A 9087-nucleotide genomic window follows, 5' to 3' on the forward strand; every position below is an offset into this window, starting at 1 on the left:
GGTGTCATTTTCAGAGCAGGTAACGTAATCAATAAGAACATCTAATGCTCCTGTACTCTACTAAACATTTACAAAATGGAAAAGAAATGTGCTACTATACAACATTTCAAACTCTTTTTGAAACATATGTGTGGCTCTTAAAAGAACCTTTTTTGTTTGTCCAAGACAAACTTTTCATTCTTCATTATTCGCCCTCGGTGTAGTCATCAGAATCTTCATAGTCCGTATCGTCCTCGTCCTCAGTGCTAACCTCCTCACCGTATAGTTTCTTTCTGATCTCATTAATGTGTACCTGTTTCGCTTTAGTGTACTCATAATACAAATTGATAAATCCTTCCACAGTAACAATCCTCATCCGTAAGGGATACCTCATGGACCGGCGATTCACTTTGATTGCATCTTGATACCTCTTCTTTAAACCTTCCAGTTTTTCGTAAAGAAGTATCATCTGTTCACAGGCAAGACGGACCGACTTTTCGGCAGCATACAGATCACCATACAACACAAACTTCTCCAAATTCTTCATGATTCTAGGAAAGGTTCTTTAACTGTGTCAAAAGAGAAGCAAATTTATGTTGTCTTTTCTTTAGCAGTAACGAGTAACTGATTAGAAAATCCAAGACGGAAGACGTTTTATAATGACAAGCTTATGATAAAAAGTAGTGATAAAATTAAGAAAAATTATAGATACTTATCTTAAGATGTCCTTATTGTTTGACATTATTTATTATATCCCCGTAGCATGATTGGCAATATTGAGAGCAGATTAATTTCCCCTGGCAAGAGTAAATCTGTGTTTACATGTATTTCATTTTTCATTTATTTCTCAATTATAAATGTTTTCAATAACTTTAATTAATATACTTCACTATTTAAATATCCTCCGGCATACATTGTATATTCAACGATTTCAACGTTTAACCTGACGTATATGCTATACATATTATATATATTTGTACAAGACATTTTGGTTTTTTCCCTATTTCGCTTTTCTTACTCTTAGTTTTAATGTACTATATGTATTAATAATATAGAGGTATCTGTTTCTTTGACGTTTGGGAAATAGTTAACATGTATTACCAAAGGAAGTCTATAAAAACTCAAGTCTGTGTTCCGTTTTCTTTATATCTTATTTAATTTCTTAAGATCTCCTTATTTTTTTCAATGTATCTTTTAACATTTTATTTGGTAAAATATTTTACATACTTAACGCACAGTTAGCGTGAATATTGAATTATAAAAAGGTTTATTTTTTCTATATTCAAACTAGGACCTAATGTAACACCTATATACTATATGGCATATCAAATAAAATAAAGATTAATCCAATCATATTGACTAAATGAATTTGGATAAACATACCTAAATTACCTGAATATTTGTTGAATTAATGTAATTAATGAACTTCAAAGCGTGAAAAATACATGTCTAATTCCTGTACAAACAAGTTATGACAATTTTAAACCGTCACTATGAAACCATACAAAAAGCTATTGTATCAAAAATTAAAGCAGTATAAAACATATATACAATTGTATTAGGAACATAAAGGATATTTAGCACCTTAACTGTAGACCATGGATGACACGATCACTGCAGACCCAATTGCCATTAAAAGGAGACAGTTATGTGTAGAGATAAACTCTGCACAAGAGAAATTTGAGAGAGCATCAGAGCAAATAAACCACATGAAAAGACTGCTGAAAGATACAAAAAATAGATATAAGCGAGCCGTCGGGTCCGAAGATGAACGGATCGGAAGTAATGTCAGAATCCGGATTATGGTGTTGAAAGGAATGCTGTTTGTGTATCACCAGTACGCATGTCTGAAGGGAGATGAAGTGCTGGAGAAAAGAATGAAGCTATGTAATTTCAGCAGTTACAGTCAGGATTAATAAGGAGACTTTAAAACATATTTCTCCTGGTTCTTTTTAGAACCACCAATATATTTCAAAAAGAACTAGAATTGTTGTATATAAGAACACTACATTATTATAAGTGTTTACATTGCAATATATAGTATTTTTTTACAAGGTTAAAATTGCAGTTTAAAGATAGATGTAAACCTGGGACTATTAGTATAATAGCCCCAGTTTATACACAATTATAAACCACAATATAATTAATTCTTTATTAAGCTTTAACCCTTTGTATTAAAAAGGGATTGATAGAAATATTGTCATCCTTTTTAAAATCTCCCTTCCGGAACTAAAACATTTACTTAAGTAGGTAGTCCGTTTGGATGTAAGGGATGAATACGCAGCCACGTCCGTTTTGAATGGGGCATTCTATTTGATGTCCCGTATAGGATGAGTGCACGTTAAATAATCCTTACAAAAACGTTTCTAGGGCCGATTTGTGACAAAATGCTTGTCCCTATCCAACACATCCCATTTGTCAGTGACAGTCCTAATTCCTCGCCTTCATCCCAATAGACTTATTTTTTAGAAACCTACCGGCTTTTGTATTGATTTAAAAAAAATAAGGAGATGTGGTATGATTGACAATGAGACAAATATTCACCAGAGTTCAATCAAGTGGATATAATCAATTATAGTTCATCATACGGACTTCAACAATGAGATAAACCAATATATACAGTATAGTCGGCTATAAAAGGCCCCGACATGAAAAAAATGTGAAACGATACAAACGAGAAAACTAACGGCCTAATTTATAACAAAACAAGTTACGAAGAACAAGTATGACAGACATGAACTAACGACAACCACTGAACTACAGACTCCTGACTTGGGACATGCACATACAGAAGTCATGAAAATACGTATCTTTTGTGTATTAAAATTTGTTGTTACAAAATTTTGGAAATTATTTTATATTAAGGAATTATATATCTCCCTCATACACAGCTCTGATTCCTTATCCTTTTTTGGTGTACAAGCTCTTCCTTTTTTTAATAAGTTTTGGATTTTCAAATATTTTGGCCTCGAGCATCACTGAAGAGACATTTATTGTCGAAATGCGCATCTGGTGAAGAAAAAATATGTACCGTTAATGTTAGTGCAATTGGCTTAACTCAAAAGATCGGTACGACGAATAAAACAATAGACACAAAGCACCGATATAAGAGTACTCGCAGTTACTCAAAGCTAGTTCAAAGCCAGTTACAACTAATAAATAAATCTTGTTCTCCCAGACTAAAGTATCAATTAGTAAGCATCAAACGGATTTAGTGAAAAGACCTCATAAACAGTCAGAGAAACATATGACTTTAATTTGCTTGCGATCTGAATATGCATGAAAGTCGTGTACCTATTGATAACTTAATTTTCTTGGTAATGAAGTTTAGTTTGCTCCTCATGGAATTTATATTCTCAGATTGTGATTCTTTGTTGATTTTTAGCTCAAGTCAGATGAATAACAGAATTAATGAGGAATATATCAATTTGACAGCAACTCAACGAGAAAATAACCAAAATATATCTAGTGTACATTCATGTAAACTATACAGTGAAAAGGAAATGATCTGCGGAAAAATATACATCGAAGATGTATACTTTACCTGGGAAAAAAAAACTCAATATTAATTATTTTGTTGAATTAGATTATTATTTGTAATATTATTTTGTATATAATGATGTTTTTCGTTGTAATTTTTTTTCAAACAAAGTTAAATAAAGGAGTTCCTTTTTTTTGGAAAACTTTTATAGGAGTTTCCAATATTACCAAAGGTTGGTTGGAGATATTAAAAGATCCGATCAAGATTATTGTAAAACAGTGTACTTTAACTCGTGCAACAATATCAAACTTCTTTTTGAAGAATTTCATTGGTTCTGAAAAGAACCTTTTTGGTTTTGTGATTTTCTTCCGTATTTTGATCCAAAGATCAGCTCTCAGATGACGCCGCAGGTTTACAGTTCAAACTTCAGATGACACCGTAGGTTTACAGTTCAAACTTCAGATGACGCCGCAGGTTTACATTTCAAACTTCAGATGACGCTGCAGGTTTACAGTTCAAACTCTTCACCAGACTGATCGCTCTCCGATATCGTAAAATAATGGTCCATCTCTTGTCCAAACAATTCTCTGCGTAGTTCTTTGGCCTTATGTTGTTTCCCTAGTGTGTATTCGTAGTACATGTTAATCATTCCTTCTAGCGTTACAATCTTGGTTCTCAGTACACATCGAAAGGACTTTTGATCGTTCTGGACCGCCTTAGAATATCTCGATTTTAAGTCCATAAGTTTAGTGTTCATCAATAAGATCTGGTTACAAGATTTCTTTAATCGTCTCTCGGTTTCCTGTAGGTCGGTGTACATATCTAAAATCTCCATCTTCACTTCAATAGTACATGAAATACATTAACTTATAAGAAACAGTCCTTCACTTATATAAGACATTATTTATTTTTCGTGTGTCAGCTTGTTCTCTCATCTTGCGATAAATTTTTACATGTTTTGTCAACTCACAAGTTTATTGTCAAGTTTTTACTTGTTCCTATCGGTTGTTTTGTAATACATAAAAAGGTTAATACCCCGTTTTCACACCACTTTACTAATTAATTAACTGACACTTTATTTATTCATATATAATTAATAATTACATTATATTCGCTAATTACATAAATAAAGTAAATTGTTTAATCTGGCTTTGACATTGAATGATTTATATGGCAAATTTATTTCGAATCATTCTAAATATACAAATTTAAGCTTGTTAAAGAAAAACCGAAGACACTCAGAGAGCTTTATAATTTTAAACGATATGTATGAAAAGTAAAATTACTCCTTCTACACAACCATGGCATATAACATATATATGACTAAAACCATTTCTTAAAAATGTTTTTTAATTTGTTTATTTGTTTTGTAAGTAAATTTTTATACGCTATCTCGTCTCATTTTTATGAATGTTTATTATTATTTAAGCTTCTCGTTGTAAACTTTTTTCTTGCATGATTTTATGAGAATAAGCTATTTATATACAAGATCCATTGAAGACGAATGTAACGTTTTACTAGGATGTGATAAATATGTTCACTATACAAATCCTTGGTTAACGCAAGAAAAACTTTATCAAACAAAAGTATTGGAGACACCCTTATACTGATAAATTGATACAACTGTTATCTGTACAAAATATAAAAAAATCAATCTGGGTAAGTATTTATAATAAATTGAGTACTACATATATGTATAAGAGTTATTTGTTCTAAAAAAATATATAATATGATATAATCTTTGTGATAATTTATTTTCAAATTTTCTTTAATGTTCTAAATTAAATCTTAAACTGTATCGGTATTTTATATTGTCATATGCATTAGTCTTAAAGTTCTACTAGAGTTATCCTCCTTTCCACGCAATGTAATCTATATGTATTTTGGGTCCTCAATGCTCTTCAACTTCGTAGTTTATTTGGACTTTTTTTTTAACTTTTTGTATTCGAGCGTCACTGATGAGTCGTTTGAAGACGAAACGCGCGTCTGGCGTACACAATTTCAATCCTGGTATCTATGATGAGTGTATTTATACGTTTACCCAGGTATCATAAAATCAATGGTTTTGTTAAAAGAATTTCAAAAGCAGATATATTGTACATCACATATAATGTAAAAACGAAGAGGGTCTTATACTTCAATATTTACATATCTATTCATTACTAGGCACTATAAGGTAATCTAACTTCTTAGACGTAAATTCTTTATAACTCTTATAAAAATAAAAAGAGGTGGTATAATTACCAATGACTCAGAGACAACTCTCCACCAGAGACCACATGACATAGAAGTTAACAACAAATGGTCAACGTACGGCTTTCAATAATGAGCAAAACCTATGCCACATAGTAAACTATGAAAGGCCCCGAAATGACAAATGTACAAAAAAAAATTAAACGAGAAAACTAAACACCTGATTTATGTAAAAAACAATACACGAAAAACAAATATGAAATACAGCAACAAATGACAACCACTGAATTACAGGCTCCTGACTTGGGACAGGCACATATAGAATGTGGCGGAGTTTAACATATTTGCTGGCGCCAAGCCTTCACCTAATCTGGGACAGTGGTGTAACAGTGCAACATAAGAACAAACTATCAGTTGGAAAAGGCTTAACTCAACAGATCGATACAAAGCACATAAACACCCTAACAAAAGCACAAAATACACAAAGTACAGATCTGAGGGTGCTCGCGGTTACTGAGCTTGCTAATCGTTCAGTAGCAAATATTTCACACATAATCGGGATGGGAACAAATTAGTTTTAAATAGAATAAGTAGAATAAACAAGGTGTGTTGACCGCGACGAAAGGCGGATTATCTGAACTGTCTGTTACAAAAAATCGAACATGATATGGAAGACAGTTTGCATTAAAACGTGCAACCTACGAACCCCTCAAAGAGATGTTACAAGGGTTCCTAAAAATGTAGAGAGCATTGCACTTTCTCTACACGAGGCCTCGGATTTAGCATTTCCCCATTCCAACTGGATGTACCTGCGTATATTCCCATTCCGCAAAGTAAACGGACGTCCTTCTTTACCATGGGTCTTACTGAGGAGAAATCCGGTGACTTTATTTCAATGTTCTTATTAACCCTTGGGATTTCAATAATGATAAATAATTGTAAAAGTCGATGTTCTTGTTTGGCTTAATTTGGGTCACAAACAGAGAAAATGAAAGGTACATCGATGTATATCAAAACCCTTATGATATTATATATGTTCACAATGATAGACATTTTAAAACGACATGTGTTATATAATTAAAACAATTACGAATGAACAAGGCAACTTTGAAAATGCATAACATTGCCCTTTCCCCTCACCAAGTTATGCATTTTTATTCTAAAATTAGTCTTTTACCCTTTTACGTTCCTTTGTAATGTCAGCGCAAAGTGACCTTGACACAGTAAACACTATATATACCAACCAACTCTTTCTGGTTTTCAATTTCGATGATTTGTATTTCAGCATGAATGTTATGGCTTTAGCTCATACTTGATCATTTTAACTGGTTTTATTTTAAATTTTTAACAAAGACAAATGTATGACATTAAAATTCATTTTTTCTATTAAAAAATTAGATGTCAGTGTATCACTTTTTTTGTCAATGGGCCAAAATTTACACTGTTCTCCCCTCCCCATTGAGCATCTGTATATTCTAAAGTTGATTGACTGTTATAAACAGCTGTTGTCCACTTTGACGTTAAATAGTTTTGATCCGTCCATGTTTAAAATTCTTTGATAAAACTAGAAATGTATTTATTGATTATGTAAACTAAAGACTAATTGACAAATGTTATAGTTTTACTGGTACTTTTTATGAACATCAATCCTCTTTTAATGAACATAAACACTCTTTTTATGAACATCAATCCTCTTTTAATGAACATCAATCCTCTTTTAATGAACATAAACACTCTTTTTATGAACATCAATCCTCTTTTTATGAACATCAATCCTCTTTTTATGAACATCAATCCTCTTTTTATAATCCTCTTTTTATGAACATCAATCCTCTTTTTATGAACATAAACACTCTTTATATGAACATCAATCCTCTTTTAAAGAACATAAACACTCTTTTTATGAACATCAACACTCTTTTTATGAACATCAATCCTCTTTTTATGAACATCAACACTCTTTTTATAGTTTGACGACGGAAAGGCCTTGGACTTTTGTCCAGTATTGTTTGATCTGTACAGTGTGAAATACAACCGCTGACAGAGTGTACCGTTATTTTTAAAGCCAAGTGTTTTTCCTGTACTGAAATGTATTGAATATTTTCTTTGTGTATCTTTTGCTATGGAATGACCGTGATTCAGAAGGTAGAGTGTTGACATATCAAAAAGCTAGTTTGACCCCGATACATATCTATGTGCATTTCCTATGTTCGAAATCTCGCCATTGGTTGTCATAAATCCTATAAGAAAGAGGCGAAAGATACCAGAAGTACAACCAAACTCATAAGTCGAAAACGAACAGACAATTCAATGGCAAAAATCAAAAAAACGACCAAGAGACAAACAATAGTATACAAAACACAACATTGAAAACTATAGTCTGAGCATCACGACCCCCGCCAAATCTCAGGTGCTCTGGAAGGGTAAGCAGATCCTACTCCACATGTGGCACCCGTCGTGTTGCTCATGTATCATAGTGTTTTTCTCTTCTTTTTTAATTGGCGAATTCTGTATTGATTTCAGATCTTAAATAGTCTCGATTAAATTAATTCATGTTTTTAGACTGAGTGCGATTAAGAGCTTGATATATTGTTCAGACACTAGTCTCTAATGGAAGACTACATATTGACCTCGAAATTGCTTATGGTTATTTATGTCGTTGGTATGCTGTCTAATTGGCGTATATCCGACACATCATTTTCTTTCATATTGGAAACCACTGGAGCACCGATGTCACCACAAATGGAAGTTGAATGATGTAGAGGATGATTATTTGTTAAATTTAATTACAACTGGTGTAGATTATAGATAAGGGTTTATTACCTCTGCATGAAAATGTTTAAAGTCAGGTTATACAGCCTATAAAGCGTTTGCTTAAAAATGTTATGTGTATTTCGTAATGAAGATGGTATGATAAGATCACAATTTTGGTCATTGAGTTCGAAAATTAAAAAAGAAGTATCATAATCTGCTAAATAACATCCTTCAGATGTTTAAAAGACAATATACAGTTTGATATCGCATATATTTTTCAGTCTTACATATTTGCAGTAGGTTTAGTGCAAAGATGCAAATATGCCAACATATTGTTAACTTCTACGTCATTTGGTCTCTGTTGGAGACTTGTCTCATTTGCAATCATACCACATCTTCTTATTGTTAAAGCTTCCTTTTTATTCTTATCATTAATATTTAGATATAAGATATTTTGCTATAAAATGTATTTTACAAAGATGTTAATGTGAGTCAAATATCTTTTTGTTTAAGATCTTGGCTTATATCATTGTCAAAACCAAATAAAAGCATGTGTAAAATGACCATTCTTGGTCAATTCTGTCGATTTCGACATGTTTCAGGCATTTTAGTGGCATGACCAATGGCTTTTCTGCATTAAAGTGTCAAGATTATATTAACCAACTTATTTTCGAACGTGG

This window comes from Mytilus californianus, unplaced genomic scaffold, assembly GCF_021869535.1.
Source record: "Mytilus californianus isolate M0D057914Y unplaced genomic scaffold, xbMytCali1.0.p SCAF_15, whole genome shotgun sequence".
NCBI lineage: Eukaryota > Metazoa > Mollusca > Bivalvia > Mytilida > Mytilidae > Mytilus > Mytilus californianus.